Here is a 19,088-nt window from a genome sequence, read left to right as displayed (position 1 = left end):
TGAAAATAAAACATCAAGCTCGTATGCACTGGCAAGCGGTAATGTTGAGCTGCGCACGCTAACATTACAGGAAAATAAAACATCAACCTCGTATGCACTGGCAAGCGGTAATGTTGAGCTGCGCACGCTAACATTACAGGAAAATAAAACATCAACCTCGTATGCACTGGCAAACGGTAATGTTCGCGCATGCGCAGATTATCAAGGAGAATTCTGAGACCGGGGGATCGTTCAGACCATCACACCGGCGAACGAGGAATAATTGAATTAATCAGAAGAGGAGAATTCTGGACCTATAAATATTTAAAGAAGAGACTGAAGCGACGGGACTTTTGAAAATCATCAAAGGTAAGTGGATAAAAAAAGAAAAGTATAAAATATGTCAAAAACATGCAGCAGGACAGTCAATAAAAAAAGTTCAACGGAAAATAAAAAGAATAAGAACATTAATGAAGATGAAAAGGAAAATGAAGATCAGATTGAAGGAAAATAGTATAGAAAACAGAAGACTCCATGAAGTTCATGAAAAATTGGTAGATACGTATATAATAAAAGCAAATTCCAGAGAAAATGCAAAAAGAAAATTAAGTTGAAAAAAAGGGGGTGGGGGGGTGGGGGGTGGCCACGGAGCATCATTTTAGAATTTCAGAAAATGATAGATGGACATAAGACTTATTTTAAGACTGCCATCAGAAATAAAGAAGAGAAATGAGATAGAGTAGTGTGCCTGAGTGTACCCTCAAGAAAGAGAACTCTAACCCAAGACAGTGGAAGACCATGGTAAAGAGGCTATGGCACTACCCAAGACTAGAGAACAATAGTTTGATTTTGGAGTGTCCTTCTCCTAGAAGAGCTGCTTACCATAGCTAAAGAGTCTCTTCTACCTTTACCAAGAGGAAAGTAACCACTGAACAATTACAGTGCAGTAGTTAAATTTAAATCTAGTTTCGAATGTTCATATCTTAACTAAGTGTTCAGAAACAATCGTGAAACTCTCTCTCTCTCTCTCTCTCTCTCTCTCTCTCTCTCTCTCTCTCTCTCTCTCTCTCTCTCTCTCTCTCTCTCTCTCTCTCGGAGCAACAATACAAAATGTTCAGGATATTAAAAAAAGAAAAAAATTATCTTTATTATACAGGCATATTCAAGTTGGAAAGAGTGATACTGAATTGGAGAGACATGCTGGAAAAACTAATGAATGGGCTTTTAAGTGGTTAATGGGAAACCTAAAATAGAAATAAGATACTATAATGAAGACAATTCACCAAGAAGTAGATGCTGTTATACTATCCCTGAAAATAGGGTTGCTGTGGCCTGATTGGTAACGTCTCTGCCTGGTCTTTCCCAGTCGGGGGTTCGAGTCCCGCTCAGACTCGTTAGTGCCATTAGTGTCTGCAACCTTACCATCCTTGTGAGCTAAGGTTGGGGGGTTTGTGGGAGCCTATAGGTCTATCTGCTGAGTCATCAGCAGCCACTGCCTAGCCCTCCCTGGTCCTAGCTTGGGTGGAGAGGAGGCTTGGGTGCTGATCATATAATATATGGTCAGTCTCTAGGGCATTGTCCTGCTTGCTAGGGCAATGTCACTGTCCCTTGCCTCTGCCATTCATGAGCGACCTTTAAACCTTTAAATAGAAATATATGAAACAGACAGGAAATTAGCACTAAAATTACGAAAAACATGGGCCAAGATATAAAGAATAGTAGGAGAGAAATTATAAATTAGATGGAAGAGAGAATAGAAATAGCAAATGAATGAGATGAACTGTAGATATTAGATATAGGCAAAAGAAAAAGGAGTTTTTATTACTTACTTGTTTAATTGTTTTTGGTTTAAATCCAACCCTTCACAGAAGTCGAGTGAACCACCAGTTCTCGGTCCGGTCCGTATTAATCATCTAACGAAACATTTTCATTATAACTTATACAATTCTTTGATTGTGGCATCTTCCAAATCATATGATCTTATGAAAAGTAATGTCTTTAGTTTCTTCTTAAATTCAATTGCTCCCTTTAGGTCCTTCATTTCAGTTGGCAGTTTACGGTTAGTAAGATGTTTAAGAAACTAAGGTTAATGAAAATTAAGGATGGTATTGATAATAATATTAGTAGATTTCATTGTGGCGGGATGGAAGGTAGGTCAACAGCAGATCATTTGATCACACTGAAGGCAGTTTTAGATGATAGTAATGCAGTTTTAGATGATAGTAATGCAGTTTTAGATGATAGTAATGCAGTTTTAGATGATAGTAATGCATTTTTAGATGATAGTAATGCAGTTTTAGATCATAGTAATGCAGTTTATGATAGTAATTATGCTACTTGGGAACCTCAACATGCACATGGTTTGGGGATGCAGTAAAGTGTTTCGATGAACTCTGTTTGAGACTGTATTAAAGAATTGAGTAAAATGGTAGGAGAAACAAATGATGCTAAGATGATATGTGAATTAAATGAGAAAGGTAAGGCGATAATTAAGAAGAAATTGGCATAGAAGGAAATACAGCATAAGAATTATTATTTTTTTTTTCTACCAAATTTATGTTCAATTGCCAAAGACAAAATTAATTCTATAAGTGAGAAGACGATATCCCTGATTAGAAACATAAAAAAAAAAGCTGTAAGCAACTGCAGCAGTTTGGAAGAACTATAAGCTACCTCATTTTTTTTTCCTTTTCATATATGCTAAGAATATGGTTTCATTTTTCTGAGCACTATTCTCTCAAGTATTTATATTCCTCAACAGCTTCTATACTTCCATTTCTAACCCCTCCATTAACCTTTCTAACTTCTGTTTTTGAGTTTTATTATTAACACCGCTGACTTCAATGGAATGGTGCTATAAGTAAATTTCGTTAGTTCTAAATTTCTACTTTGTATCTATTGTTACAAAGGAACATTATATCCCCTACATAGATCAGGTCTCTCTCTCTCTCTCTCTCTCTCTCTCTCTCTCTCTCTCTCTCTCTCTCTTCAGGTGTTAGGATCGTGTTGATTTCTTAGTTTTGAATTATTGTTTACAAAGATATTTTATTCCTTTAGTTTGCCTGTCATTGCTTCTTGTTGCAAGTAGTACTGTAGGTGTAGATTGGCCAGGGCAACAGCCATTCGTTGAGATACTATCGCTAGAGAGTTATTGCGTCCTTTGACAGGCCAGATTGGATCTCTCTCTCTCTGGTGACGACTCATTTTACCTTTGCTTACACATAAACCGAATAGTCTGCCCTATTCTTTTCACATTCTCCTCTGTCCTAATTAACCTGACAACACTGAGATTACCAAACTATTCTTCTTTGTTCAATGGGTTAACTATTGTACTGTAATTGTTCGGTAGCTACTTTCCTCTTGATTAGGGTAGAAGAGACTCTTTAGCTTTGGTAAGCTGCTCTTCTAGGAGAAGGACACTCTGACATCAAACCATTGTTCTTTTGTTTTGGATAGTGCCATAGTCTATATACCATGGTCTTCCACTGTCTTTGAGTAGAGTTCTCTTGCTTGAGGGTACACTTAGGCACACTATTCTATCTTATTTCTCTTCCTCTTGTTTTTTTTTAAGTTTTAATATTCTATATATGAAAGATCTCTTTTAGTGTTGTTGCAGCTCTTAGGATATTTCATCTTAATTGTTCATTACTTCTCTTACATTTTTTCCCTTGTTTCCTTTCCTCACTGGGCTATGTTTCCCTATTGGATCCCTTGGGCTTATAATACACTGCTTTCCAATTAGGGTTGTAGCTTAGCTAGTAATAATAATAATAATAATAATAATAATAATAATAATAATAATAATAATAATAATAATAATAATAATAATAATGATTTTCTGCAAAGCAAACTTAATGACTACTGTATATCTCGTTTGAAAACCATTCTATTACGAAATCATTTACATTTTGATGTCCAAATATCTAAATACATTAAAAACAGACAAATGTTCAATTGTGAACGCATACCGTAAATCAATTAATAAGAGTAGGGAACTGCAAAATTAATTTATTAACAAAAATATAAAGGGGAGCCGTAACATAATAATATTTTCTCTTACTACTACAACGGATGCAGCTGCCCAAAAAATCCAAGAAATATTGAAAAGTTTACTACTAATAGACACTGGCAAGTATTTAAATTTGTTTTTGGATCAAGATGTGTAGAAGTAAGTGAATGGTGAACATCAAATGTTATTATTAGGAAAAATACTAGTAAATTAAGGTGTAATGATACGCCAAATTTATGCAATATCAATACTCTCGTACTAAGACCGGCGATGGGTAAATTAAAGGGATATCTACAAACCTTTAATATGCCTACTTAATATGACCTAAATTAAGATTTATTAAAGGAAATGGCCCTCTGCCTTATATCAGAGAAATGTATCTGGATAAGGCATCCCTTGTGATGAAAGCAAGATTAAATATGCTCAACTTGAAAGCAAATTTCAGGGGAAAATATGATGACAATTTGTGTGATTTATGCAAAGAGGAAGAAGACACTACCGAACATTTAATTTTATGCCCAAAGTTAGAACAGCTAAAGAATGTAGAAATAAGTTTAGGTACGCTGAGAAATCCTAGCAGGGATCTGGCTGCATTTATAGATAGGGCAATGCATATAAAAAGAAGAGTTTAAGAAGCCCAAACTGATTACCACAACTGGTTGCTAAAACTGATGGGTAATTTTGTAGTGAATTATATGGCAATGTAACCTACGAAAAAAACTACAGTTTCTTATAGAAAAAATTACGATCTCTCCAAAAATGACACTCGTTTCCGTCGCAAATGAATAGTTTCAGAAATATATATACATCTATATCCTATGATAATGGGGGACCCCCAGTGGGAACTCGGGGTTTTGGGTGGGGAAAACATACTGGGGAAACGAAATATAATTGTTTTCCTACAGTAAATAACGTGAATTAAGCGAATTTGATGTTCATTTCAATCGGAAACAAACAGATCAACCAATTCGGATAACTTTGAGATGCACGGTGTCACTTCTCTTACGAACGAACGATAACATTAGAAACGTTACCAATAATACGCAGTGTTACCAACGATGACGTATGGTACACAGAGTTACCAACGGCACGTTGACATTACTAAAGATAGTAATGATAGATATTTCCATATATTAAATAATTTCTCCATATAAGTTTTACTCAATATATAAAAAGTACAAAAAGGGCACAGAACCTAACAAACCCACCTAACCTAGCCTAGTAGTATGACAGGTCACAAAATAACATTTGATCTACATCGGACGTTGGCAGCACTGGTTACTGTATTTTTTCATGACACAATCTTTGTAACGGCGCCTCCAAAGTTTATCAAGATATACTGTTCTGTATTTTCCTCCTGTTATTATAATTTCAAGAAGGTAATGTATAGAGAAGAAAAGGCTTGTTTTACGTTTATATATCGATTCCCCAGTATGTTTTCCCCACCCAAAACCCCGAGATCCCACTGGGGGTCCCCCATTATTGGAGGATATAGATGTATATATATTTCTGAAACTATTAATTTGTGACGGGAACGAGTGTCATTTTCGAAGAGAGCGTAATTTTTTCTATTAGAAACAGTAGTTTTTTTCCTAGGTTACATTGCCATGTAATTCACTACAATGAAACCAACTGATGATAGCAAGGTGTTATCCTATCCAATTTCAAAGTAGAAGGGAATAAAAGTAAAGATTGAGAACCTCATTATGATATTAATTTATTGAAGGCACAGATGATATAAACTTAATGACAATAATAAGAATAAGCTTAGAAGCTTTGCACCCATCTATAAAGAGATAGAGTGCCCGCAAACTTATTTTGCGGAGTGAGCAATAAGGAACCAGGAACCAGGAACCAGTGTCTTTGCTCATATGGAAGAGGCTTCGCCATCCTTCTTGCCATAAAGTAATACAGTACGAAGAAAGACTAGATTTTACAATTATGCAAACGTATCTATGTAGGAAAGTTTGGAACCTTTGTATATCAGCGGTCAGTTTCTCCAGCGTGCGTGACAAATGGAGGCCAACTAACCTAAACTTCGCCGCTAACCTAACCTACTAACCATGTCCTTATCTACTTAGTTAGCGGGTGGGCTAACGCCCCCTTGCAACCCCCCCCCCCTTACACTGCCTTATTCTTAGTCAGCCGTCATCATACAAACAGGTGGCCGCTATCGTACGTACACCTCGAAAGTATTATGAAAGAAAATTTATTGGTAAAAATAAAATTATATGAATACAAATACATTACTAAGGAGCCTTTGTATATCGATGGACCAGGCCTTCTGTGTGCATAAAAATGTGAAATTTTTTCCCATTTTCTAGGCGTTCATAAGCGTTGGCCATCGTATTACAAAACCCATGTCAGTTTTTCCGCAAAAGGTTTACACAGGAACACAACCTAACCTAACCTACGAGCCGTATCCTTACCTACTTACCTAATGGGATTGTGATAATTGTTTACAACACCACCCTCTCCATTTACTCCAAAATAATGCAAACCTGCAGTTCTCATCTTCTTGCACAGTAATTAGGTGGATATTTAAATTCTGGGAAAGCAATAATTAGCAAGATATGTTGAGGAAGGGGTTATGAAAAGAAAATATCTCGGTTTCCTCACTAAACGACTTGGAACTGACATGTCAACATAGTCAACCAAACAGAATTTGTGATGCCAGCGTACATTTGATATACTGTACTGTATATTCAAAATATACTTAATCGAAAATTGAATGATTACTCAAAAGTGTCACTATTTGTAAATTGCATATTTTATGGACACTTTTGAGTAATTAATCCATTTTAACCAAGTCCTTGAAGGCCTTTAGCCCCAGAAAAATGGCCATCAGCTCCTTGTTGTTGATGTGCCATCCCAGCTGAATTCCTTCCCAATAGCCTGAGACCTCCTTGCTTCCTAGTGTTGCCCCCCAGCCTGACTCTGATGCGTCTGAAAACAACACTAGGTCTGGGTTCTTCTTGTGTAAGGAGATCCCTTCCCCTAACAAGGGTGGGTTCAGCCACCACTTCAGAAGAGTCTTGACTTCTATTGGAATGGGGAAGGAAAAGGAGTCTTCCTGCATCTTTCTGTTCCATGTCTTCGAAAGAAAGTGCTGAAGAGGCCTTAGGTGGAGTCTCCCCAGAGAGACAAACAGTTCGAGGGAGGATAGAGTCCCCAGCAAACTCATCCACTCCTTCGCTGTGCATCTCTTCTTGTCCAGGAAAGTTCTGACTTTTACGAGACACTTGGTCTGTCTTTCCTGAGAGGGAGAAGCCCGAAAAAGAACTGAATTCAGAACTATCCCCAAATAGAGAATAGTCTGATTCGGTCTGATCTGAGACTTCTCCCTGTTGATGACCAGGCCTAGATCTTGAGCCATCATAAAAGTCTTCCGCAAATCCTCCAGACATTTCTCCCTCGATCGTGAACGAATCAGCCAATCGTCCAGATAGAAGGATATCCTTATTCCCTCCTGATGCAGCCAACCTGACACATTCGCCATTACCCTGGTGAAGACTTGAGGAGCCGTGCTGAGACCGAAGCAAAGAGCTCTGAATTGGAAGCACTTGCCCTCCATTACAAACCTCAGGTACTTCCTCGAAGTCGGATGGATGGGGACATGGAAATATGCGTCCTGCAAGTCGAGGGACACCATCCAGTCCCCTGGACGTACTGACGCCAGCACCGACTGAGTCGTCTCCATGGAGAACTTTGTCTTCTCCACAAATACGTTGAGAGCGCTGACATCCAGGACGGGTCTCCATCCGCCCGAGTTCTTGGGGACCAGAAACAGGCGATTGTAAAAGCCCGGGGAGACTAGATCCCGAACCGGTTCTATCGCCCCCTTGTCTAGCATTTGGTTGACAAGGTCTACTAGGGCCTTCTGTTTCCCAGGATCTGAGTACCGGGCTACTAAGGCCAGCGGAGCATCCGCGAGAGGAGGTTTTTTCAGAAAGGGGATCTTGTATCCTTCCTTGATGACTGAGAAGGACCAGGTGTCCGCCCCTCTCCTCTTCCAAGACTGCCAAAAACCTGACAGTCTTGCGCCTACTGTCTGGAGGAGACGAACTTCATTTTCTGGAGCGAGGTCTGAAAGAACCCCTGGTAGATCTTGGTCCTGAATCTTGCCTTCTCCCTCTAAAATCTGATCTTGAAGTAGTCCTGCCCCGAAAGGGCTGCTGGAATCTCCTTTCCTCCCGTTTCAAAGAAGAAGGAGGGGGTGCAAAGGGCTTACGAGCAGAACGAGATAAAAGGTCTTGGGTGGCTTTTTGGGCCAGAGAACGCGTAATGTCATTAACCAGGGACTCGGGAAAAAGATGTTGAGAGAGGGGGGCGTAAAGCAGCTCAGACTTTTGAGCATTGGTAACAGACCTAGAAGCAAAAGAGCAAAGCAGAGCTCTCTTCTTTAGGACCCCAGCTGAGAACAGAGCAGCCAACTCATTCGCCCCATCTCTGAGGGCCTTATCCATACAGGACATAATGCTGGTAAGGTCCCTAGATCCTTCCATCTGTTCAGTTTTCCTTGCGAGAGTCCCAAGCGACCAGTCTAGGAAACTAAAAACCTCAAAGGCTCTAAAAATACCTTTGACGAGATGATCCAGCTCCGACATCGACCACATGACCTTGGCTTAGTTGAGAGCATGCCTTCTAGCAGAGTCCACTAAACCAGAGAAGTCACCCCCAGACCCAAAGGTTCTCCAGTTGCATACCACATACCCGCTCTTGAAGCAAGACGAGCTGGTGGAAACGAGAAGGAAGTCTTAACTGTTTGTCTCCGCTCCATCATCCAGTCATCAATCTTCGTGAGAGCCTTCTTTGCGGAGATAGACAGCTTCATCTTGATGAAGGCCGACTGTTTCTTGGCCTTCTTTCTGTTAAATTGGGACTGAGGAGATTGAGGGGCAGCAGGTTGGAATTCCTCTCCAAAAAGTTCAAGAAGGGAGCGAGAGAGAACTTTGTAATCTCCCACAGCGTCGGCAGGATTATCATAGTCATCAGAAACATCCTCGAGGTCCTGATCCACATCCGCAATATCCTTCGAAAAAGAAGGATCCTTAGAACCCGACAAGGGCAAATCAAAGGCATCATCCTGCAAAAGACGGGTTGCATCCTGGAGTCCCGCGCTAGAAGAATCCTTGGGACGAGAGGCAGTATCGTCCCGAAGAGGCAGGGTAGTATCGCCCTGGAACCGAGAACGAGAGGCAGAGTCGTTCTGTCGTCGAGAGCGAGAGGCGGTATCGTCGTGGCGGCGAGAATGAGAGGCGGTATCGTCGTGGCGGCGAGAATGAGAGGCGGTATCGTCGTGGCGTCGTGAACGAGAGGCGGTATCGTCGTGGCGTCGAGAACTAGGGTCGGTATCGTCGTGGCGTCGTGAACGAGAGGAGGTATCGTCGTGGCGAAGCGAACGAGAGGAGGTATCGTCGTGGCGAAGCGAACGAGAGGAGGTATCGTCGTGTCGAAGCGAACGGGAGGCGGAATCGTCTTGGTATCGAGAACGAGAAGCAGTGTCGTTCGATAAGGTATCGTCCCGGTATCGAGAACGAGAAAACGTATCGCCCTAGTATCGCGAAGAAGTATCGCCTGGCGAAAGCACACATTCCTCATCCTGGCGTAGAGAGGGAGAAGTTTTCTTTAAAGAAGAACTCCGTTCTCTCTTAGAAGCAGACTTCTTAATCGGCAACGAGTCGTCTTTACGTCTGTCAGACTGGGCGTGAGGGCGGCTAAAGGCTTGTACTAAAGTCAAAAGTTGTTCCTGCATGACAGACATAAAGGATTTAGCAACATCAGCTGGGTCTTGCGGACCCGAAGGGGGGGGCTGACGAATAACACTCGTATCTTCGGCAGCAGGCTTCGTCCTTTTCACAGGCACGGAGTCGAAATCATCCTCCGACGGACAAGGTTCATAACTGCTAGAACCGGGAGAGAAAGAACGAGACCGTTCGTCGCGGTTCCATCTCCTCTTAGTAGGTCTTGAAGCTTCATACTTCCATTTACGTCTGGACGAATTCGGAGAAGAAAACAACACATCCGACACGTCTTTCCCGTGACGGTCAAGAGCAGCCTGGGAATCGACAACAGGACTGTCTGAGGCGACGGCTGACCGAGGGTACGTACCTCTCACCCCCTTTCGGTCATCGACGTACCTTCTCCCTTGGTCCTGGGAGCTTGGTAGAGGTCTAGGCCTAGGGGTATGACAGATTCGGTCAGTCGCCACCTCCACTGCACTTTCACTTTCCTTACCTTTAAAGGCCTCCAGTTGTTCTTTAATGGCCTTCAACTCGGCCGCCAGGCTAGCGTACCGAGGGTCATCCGTAGATACGGAACCTGTAGGAGGTGCAGGAGTTACTACCTCAAGGGAAGGATCAACTTCCAAAGAGGAATCAATAATAGGATCAATAGATAAATCTACGCTAAGTTCGTCTTCCTTACCACTAACAGACTTAGACTTAGACCTAGAAGCTCTCCTAACTCTATCGAGCTCTAGCTTACGCACATAGCGCTTCATAATTAACCAATCTTTCTCATCCAAAACCTTACATTCCCCACACCTATTATCAAGGGCACAAACAAAACCCCTACAATGAGAACAAACAGTGTGAGGATCAACTGCCATTTTGGGTAGTCTCACCTTACATTCCTCATTCGCACAGATACGGTAATGACTCTTTTCACTCATAATGAAAAACAGCAAAAAAAAAAGGCTAAGAGAAAACAAAATACAACGATCGCCAAAACCCCAAATCAGAGTACTTCACCAAAAAAGCAGACTGGTACACCGAGCAGGGAAAGCGAAGAAAAACTCTTAATGACGGACCAACGTGTTATCGATCCGGCCGGCAGAGATGAACTGAAGAACAGAAAACGGGAATGATTCCTCCTACCACCCTTTAACGGGTGTTACCACCCAACCACCACAAGGCGGTTGCCTAGTTTTAGAAAAATTCTGCCGAAATAGAGATAATTAGCTATGTATATATAACTGCCAGGTAAGTATTCACAAAACTTTGTTTTATCATAAAAACTCCATATTTTGAATATACAGTATATCAAATGTACGCTGGCATCACGAACTTCTGTTTATGTACGCTGGCATCACGAATTCTGTTTGGTTGACTATGTTGACATGTCAGTTCCAAGTCGTTTAGTGAGGAAACCGAGCTATTTTCTTTTCATAACCCCTTCCCCCTTCCGCAACATATCTTGCTAATTACTGCTCTCCAAGAATTTAAATAACCACCTAATTACTGTGCAAGAAGATGAAAACTGCAGGATTGCATTATTTTGGAGTAAATGGAGAGCGTGGTGTTGTAAACAATTACCGGGATTATCCCCTGTGATTCCCCTTAGGTTGCTGTCTTCTTAGCTCACCTTGTGTTTATTTCACATCCTGCTTCACTCCTAGCATGGTAACACAATCATATTTTGTAAAGGAAATCTATTTTACAACTAATAAGAAAGTTTACACTTGTCCCAGCCAATTTCATTCATCCTCTTTGGGTGGTATCTTCTTCTTTCTAAGGGACAAAATTTTTTATGGTGGTTGAAATGGACTGGTAATTAGCGAAGAAGAAGGTATAGTATGATGGGATGGACTAGGACTTCCAAAATCATGGATATTGAGCTGATAAACATGCTTGACTAATTCCAGGAATAAATTCAGTTTATACCCTGTATTCTTTCAAATAGCATTTTTGAATAATGTACATAGCAAAGTAGCTACCATACAAATGTTTCTGTCTTGAATTTTGGTAGTACAGACCTTTTTTTTTGGCTTGAGCCGTGTCGTCCTGATGGAAGTTCCCTTCGGCAGCTTCCTGCTGTGTAATATTTCTGCGAGTGATATTACATAAGAATTAACATCATAGGAATCAATGTCTTTTCTGAATGTTCCTCAACAACCTTGATAAACATCTCAAGTTTTTCCCGGTCTATCCTGTTGAACACCCATTTGCTATCAACCTTGTTACCAGCATTTTATTTCCACTGCTAAACTTTTTGCTGTCGATCGCTAAGATATCCCCACACATGTCTTGGCAGAATTTGTACCAGTCCTTAAGTGTATGTGATGCAAAATATTGGTAGAAGATGCCAATTATGTTTTAAGGTACACAATAGGGAAAGCAAGCTAAAATAATGAAAACATCTTTGTAACACAGTTTGGATCGTGTAAAAAAGCTTTCACGTTTAGGAGAAATCTTCCAACTGCACAGACAGTTAGATCACTGCCATAAAAACATGGATTTTCCATTGTGTTGATTTAACATCATAACTATAATGCATTTCACCAACACTGTATTTCGAAGAATTGCTGGAATAATCCCTTCAAGTCCCAAGATTTTTGGATTAATTAAATTATAAAATGAATCACAAGTTTTAAATATTTAACTTAGCCGGTGAATATATAATAGCTGCAACTCTGTTGCTCGACAGACACATACATAAAAAACTCGCGAGCGATCGCTATGCAGGTTGCGGGTGTGCCCACCAGCGCCAACTGTCGGCCAGATACCACTCTCGGATGTAAACAAAACCTTCAATTTCTTCTCTGTCGACGTGTCGACAAGACGTACTTTTACTCGCTGTAGAACCTGGAGTTTTTCCCATCATATTTGGTGAAGTACTTTAATTTGGTTTGAGCTTTCGCAGTACAGGTGTTTTTCTTCAAATAAATCCTTGAACTCTTTTTTTGAATCGGATTAATTGTTGATGACTTAGATCGTTTTTTGGAATTTTCCCTTGACTAATTCAAAATGGCTGACCCTTCTCAAGTTCCCAAGTTTCGAAAGTGTAATGCTAGGGACTGTAAGAGGCGTCTTCCAAAGGCTTCTCTCGACCCTCACACTGTTTGTTCCAATTGTCGGGGTAAAACCTGTCAATTGGGAGATCAGTGTGAGGAATGCGTGGGCCTTTCGGAATTCGATTGGATCGAATTTGATAAATATACACGCAGACTAGAGAGAGATAGGGTAAGGAGAAGTTCTTCTAGGTCTGTAGATTTTTCCTCTCCACATGCCCCTGAACCTAATCCTTCCCCTGTAGTGGTTGTTCCTAACCCCCCTCCTAGCACTCAGGAACCGTCTATGCAAGACATGATGCGTGCCATTCATGCCTTGGGGGAGAGAGTTGAGGCTTTAGCAAGTGACCGGAATCAACTCATGGCGGACGTGAAGGAACTCAAGTGCCAAAGTGCCACGGCGGAAAGTGTCAAAGTGCCTAGTGTTACGCAAAGTGTTGTGAACAGTGTTGCGACCGAGGGTTCGTCTGTTCGTGCCTGTCGTCCACCTAGTCCGGGACCTCTTGCAAGCTCCCAAGCCCAGGGGAGAAGCAATGTCGTACGACTTATGGGTTCGAGAGGCCTTGATCAGCGAACAGACGTTCCCTCTTTGGTATCAGGCGTATCTCGTCAAGATCGCCCCTACCATCAGACGAGAGAGCCCATTTTTACCTCGTCGTCCGAAGGTGTTTCACGTAAGAAACCTTGGACCAAGGTCTCTAGACCTTTAAAACGTAAGTCGGTCCCTTCAGGACAAGTCCAACGTCCCGGATATAGCCACTAGGACAGTTCGGACCCGTTGCCGTCATCTGATGACTGCTCGCCGCCTAAGAGAGGCAAAGTTGTGCCGTCTCATTCGCTAACCCCGTCTGTTACCGCACCTGCTTCCGTAGACCCTAAATGGGTGTTACTGCAAGACATGCAGTCTAAGCTTGCGTCCTTGATGGAGGACTACAACGCTGAGAAGGTTTCCGTGGAACCTACTGGCCATCAGCCATCCAAGCGTTCTGTTGTTCGTCCTGTTGACGTGGATGTAGCTTTCTCGCGTCAACCAGTTGGGGTGGTACCTCCACCGATGCGACCCAGTGTGGATTTCCAGCCGCACGTTGACGTTAGGCAACGCACTGATGCGATTGGTGACGTTCAGGACGTTCATCAACCATCAGAGTTGACTTGTTTTGACGCGGTGCGTCAACCTCCGCAACCCGGTATGGTGTTGACTGCACAACCCAGACGGTCTAAACAGTCTCGGGTGGACGCTGTGCGTCCTCGCGCACCTGTTGTTGTTGACAGTTCCCAGACTGTTCAGCAGTTCCAGGACGTTGCGTCCGGCTCCGTCACGTATGCACCAGTGCGACCGGACTCTGCGAGTCAAACGTTGCCTACACCTTTGCCGTTTTCTCATCAGTTATCGGATGAGGAACTGTCAGATGAGGACGTTGCTGAACCACAGCCTGAGGATCAGCCTTCAGAATTAGATGAGCCTAAAGCAGTTCAACCATCCTTGGACTTCAGAAAAGTCATGGTTGTTTTTAAAGAGTTGTTCCCTGATCACTTTATTTCTGTGGCTCCTCGTTCGCCGCCGTCCGAGTTTGTCTTAGGCGTTCCTGCTACCATGCCTGCCTTTACGAAACTCGTTCTCTCTCGCTCATCCAAGAGAGCTTTACGGCTGTTAGGCGATTGGTTAGAGACCAAGAGGAGTTTAGGGAAGACGGCATTTGCCTTCCCCCCATCTAAACTCTCGTCTAGATCGAGCGTCTGGTATGCCACGGGAGAAGTTCTCGGCTTGGGAGTTCCTGCCTCTGCCCAGGGCGACTTCTCAAGTCTTGTAGACTCTCCCCGCCGCCTTGCCATGAGACGCTCGAAGATTAGTTGGTCACCCTCGGACCTGGACCACCTTCTTAAAGGCATATTTAGGGCGTTTGAAGTCTTTAACTTCCTAGACTGGTGTTTGGGAGCCCTGAGTAGGAAAATCTCATCTGCCGATAGGGATGTTTTCTTACTCATTATGTCCTGCATGGACAAGGCCGTCCGCGATGGGTCCAACGAGCTTGCCGCTTCATTCACGTCCGGAGTCCTTAAGAAACGAGAGTCTCTGTGCTCTTTTCTGTCAGCAGGAGTGACGCCATGCCAAAGATCTGAGCTACTCTTTGCGCCCTTGTCTAAGTGCTTGTTTCCTGAAGTCTTGGTTAAGGAAATTGCCTTGTCTTTAGTGCAGAAGGACACCCACGATTTAGTTGCGTCCTCGGCTCGCAAAGCTCCCCCTTTGCCTGCCTTGTCTGCTAGACCTAGGATAGACACTCCAACGTCCAGGTTTATCCCGCCCTTTCGTGGCAGAGCCTCCAGCAGGGGAGGTGCTCGTGCCGAAGGGAAGAGAGGAAAGAGGAAAGGATCCAAGTCCTCTAAGGGCAGAGTCTGACTGCCCGCAACTTCAGACAGCAGTAGGTGCCAGACTCAAGAACTTCTGGCAAGCCTGGGAGAAGAGAGGCGCAGATCAACAATCTGTGAGGTTGCTCAGAGAGGGGTACAAAATCCCTTTTGTACGCAGACCTCCTCTAGCGACGTCCCCCATCAATCTCTCTCCCAGGTACCGAGAGGAAGAAAAGAGACAAGCCCTGAAACTAGAAGTGTCTCTTTTGCTAGAGAAGGGAGCGGTGGTCAAAGTCTCGGACCTTCAATCACCGGGGTTTTACAACCGTCTCTTCCTAGTATCAAAGAAGACAGGAGGTTGGAGACCGGTGCTAGACGTCAGTGCTCTGAATGTCTTTGTCACAAAGACGAAGTTTACCATGGAGACCACAAAGTCAGTCCTAGCAGCGGTCAGAAAGGGAGACTGGATGGTCTCTCTAGACCTAAGGGACGCTTACTTCCACATCCCCATTCACTCAGACTCCCAACCTTTTCTGAGATTCGTCTTCGACGATGTGGTGTACCAGTTTCGGGCCCTGTGCTTTGGCCTAAGCACAGCTCCTCTCGTGTTTACGAGGCTTATGAGGAATGTGGCAAAATTCCTCCATTTATCGGACATCCGAGCCTCCCTTTATTTGGACGACTGGCTTCTCAGAGCCTCTTCCAGTCATCGCTGTCTGAAGGATCTCAATTGGACTCTAGATCTGACCAAGGAATTGGGACTCCTAGTCAACTTGGAAAAGTCACAGCTGGTCCCATCCCAAACTATTCTGTATTTAGGGATGGAGATTCACAGTCAAGTTTTTCGGGCTTTTCCGTCGGCCCCCAGAATAGATCAAGCCCTGCTCGTCATCCAGAAGATGTTGAAGAAAGAACGCTGCTCAGTCAGGCTTTGGATGAGTCTGGTAGGAACGCTCTCATCCCTGGAGCAATTTGTCTCGCTAGGAAGGCTACACCTCCGACCTCTACAATTCCATCTGGCTTTTCACTGGAAAAAGGACAAGACGCTAGAGGCGGTCTCGATCCCGATTTCCGAAAAGATAAAGACTTGTCTGACTTGGTGGAAGGACAATATCAGCCTACGAGAGGGTCTTCCCCTGGCAGTTCAGAAACCCAACCACGTTCTCTTCTCGGACGCATCGGACTTGGGCTGGGGCGCGACGCTGGATGGTCGGGAATGCTCAGGTCTGTGGAACTCGAGTCAGAGGAGCATGCATATCAACAGCAAGGAGCTTTTGGCGGTTCATCTGGCCTTGATAAGCTTCGAGAATCTCCTTCGAGGCAAGGTGGTGGAGGTCAACTCGGACAACACCACGGCCTTGGCGTACATTTCCAAACAGGGAGGTACCCACTCATTGACTCTGTACGAGATCGCAAGGGACCTGCTCATCTGGTCAAAAGATCGAGGCATCTCCCTAGTAACGAGGTTCATCCAGGGCGACTTGAACGTCCTAGCGGATTGTCTCAGTCGGAAAGGTCAAGTAATTCCAACCGAATGGACCCTCCACAAGGATGTGTGCAAGAGACTTTGGGCGGCTTGGGGTCAACCCACCATAGATCTCTTTGCAACCTCGCTGACCAAGAGGCTTCCAATCTATTACTCTCCAGTCCCAGACCCAGCAGCAATACATATAGATGCCTTCCTCCTAGATTGGTCTCACCTAGATCTTTACGCATTCCCACCATTCAAGATTGTCAACAAGGTATTGCAGAAATTCGCCTCTCACGAAGGGACAAGGTTGACGTTAGTTGCTCCCCTCTGGCCCGCGAGAGAATGGTTCACAGAGGTACTTCGATGGCTGGTAGACGTTCCCAGAAGTCTTCCTCTAAGAGTAGACCTTCTACGTCAGCCACACGTAAAGAAGGTACACCAAAGCCTCCACGCTCTTCGTCTGACTGCCTTCAGACTATCGAAAGACTCTCGAGAGCTAGAGGCTTTTCGAAGGAGGCAGCCAGTGCGATTGCTAGAGCAAGGAGAGCGTCTACCATTAGAGTTTACCAATCGAAGTGGAAAGTCTTCCGAGACTGGTGCAAGTCAGTTTCCGTATCCTCGTCCAGTACCTCTGTAGCCCAAATAGCTGATTTTCTCTTATACCTGAGAAAAGTTCGCTCCCTTTCAGCTCCTACGATCAAGGGCTACAGAAGCATGTTGGCCTCGGTCTTCCGGCATAGAGGCTTAGATCTTTCCAACAATAAAGATCTGCAAGACCTCCTTAAGTCTTTTGAGACCTCTAAGGAACGTCGTTTGGCTACACCTGGGTGGAATTTAGACGTGGTCCTAAGATTCCTCATGTCAGACAGGTTTGAGCCTTTACATTCAGCCTCCCTGAAAGATCTCACTCTTAAGACTCTTTTCCTGGTATGCTTGGCCTCGGCTAAAAGAGTCAGTGAGCTTCATGCCTTCAGCAAGAACATCGGGTTTTCGTCAGAAAAAGCTACTTGTTCTCTGCAGCTTGGTTTCCTAGCCAAGAATGAGCTACCTTCTCGTCCTTGGCCTAAATCTTTCGATATTCCTAGCTTATTGGAGATCGTAGGCAATGAACTAGAAAGAGTATTATGCCCTGTTAGAGCTCTTAAGTTCTACTTAACTCGTACTAAACCTTTACGAGGCCAATCTGAAGCGTTATGGTGTTCGGTTAAGAAACCATCCTTGCCTATGTCAAAGAATGCTTCATATTTTATCAGATTGTTACAGTAATACGAGAAGCTCATTCACACTTGAGTGAAGAAGACCGATCTTTGCTTAAGGTTAAGACGCACGAGGTTAGAGCTGTAGCAACTTCCGTGGCCTTTAAGCAAAATAGATCTCTGCAAAGTATCATGGACGCAACCTATTGGAGAAGCAAGTCAGTGTTCGCGTCATTTTACTTGAAAGATGTCCAGACTCTTTACGAGAACTGCTACACACTGGGACCATTCGTAGCAGCGAGTGCAGTAGTGGGTGAGGGCTCAACCACTACAATTCCCTAATTCCATATCCTTTTAATCTGTCTCTTGAAATGTTTTTTAATGTTGTTTTTATGGGTTGTCCGGAAGGCTAAGAAGCCTTTCGCATCCTGGTTGATTTGGCGGGTGGTCAAAGTCATTTCTTGAGAGCGCCCAGATTAGGGGTTTGATGAGGTCCTGTTGTATGGGTTGCAGCCCTTGATACTTCAGCTCCTGGGAGTCTGTCAGCATCCTAAGAGGATCGCTGGGCTCCGTAAGGAAGACGTACTTACAAGGCAGAGTAATCGTCTAAGTCGACTTCCTTACCAGGTACCTATTTATTTTGGTTTTGTTATATTGATAACTGTCAAAATGAAAAAACTCTTAGCTTATACGATGTAAACATATTTAACTCTGGTCTCTACCCACCTCCTTGGGTGTGAATCAGCTATTATATATTAACCGGCTAAGTTAAATATTTAAAAATGATATTTTAATTATAAAATAAATTTTTGAATATACTTACCCGGTGAATATATAAATTAAACGACCCTCCCTTCCTCCCCAATAGAGACGCAGTGGGATGAGAAGAAATTGAAGGTTTTGTTTACATCCGAGAGTGGTATCTGGCCGACAGTTGGCGCTGGTGGGCACACCCGCAACCTGCATAGCGATCGCTCGCGAGTTTTTTATGTACTGTATGTGTCTGTCGAGCAACAGAGTTGCAGCTATTATATATTCACCGGGTAAGTATATTCAAAAATTTATTTTATAATTAAAATATCATTTTAAATATTTAACTTAGCCGGTGAATATATAGCTGCAACTCTGTTGCTCGACAGACAAACTCTACGGAAAAAACTCGCCAGCGATCGCTACACAGGTTGCGGGTGTGCCCAACAGCGCCATCTGTCGACCAGATACCCAGCTCTTATGTAAACAAAGACTCAATTTTTTCTCTGTCGACGTGTCGACAAGACGTACTTTACTCGCTGT

General features: G+C 43.4%; 1 protein-coding gene across 1 annotated transcript in view; it reads left to right on the top strand.

Annotated features, from left to right (window-relative positions):
- Positions 1–3,969: 3,969 nt before the first annotated feature.
- LOC137641351 (phosphatidylinositol-glycan biosynthesis class X protein-like) overlaps positions 3,970–19,088 on the top strand; it is a 114,384-nt gene continuing 99,265 nt past the window's right edge. The window contains exon 1 of the mRNA XM_068373824.1: positions 3,970–4,107. The gene's annotated coding sequence lies outside the window, so the exon portion shown is untranslated. The remainder of the gene's footprint in view (positions 4,108–19,088) is intronic.

The sequence above is a fragment of the Palaemon carinicauda genome, chromosome 1 (genome assembly GCF_036898095.1).
Source record: "Palaemon carinicauda isolate YSFRI2023 chromosome 1, ASM3689809v2, whole genome shotgun sequence".
Taxonomy (NCBI): domain Eukaryota; kingdom Metazoa; phylum Arthropoda; class Malacostraca; order Decapoda; family Palaemonidae; genus Palaemon; species Palaemon carinicauda.
Note: the sequence above shows the minus strand (reverse complement) of the source record. Positions and strands in the feature narration are given on the sequence as shown.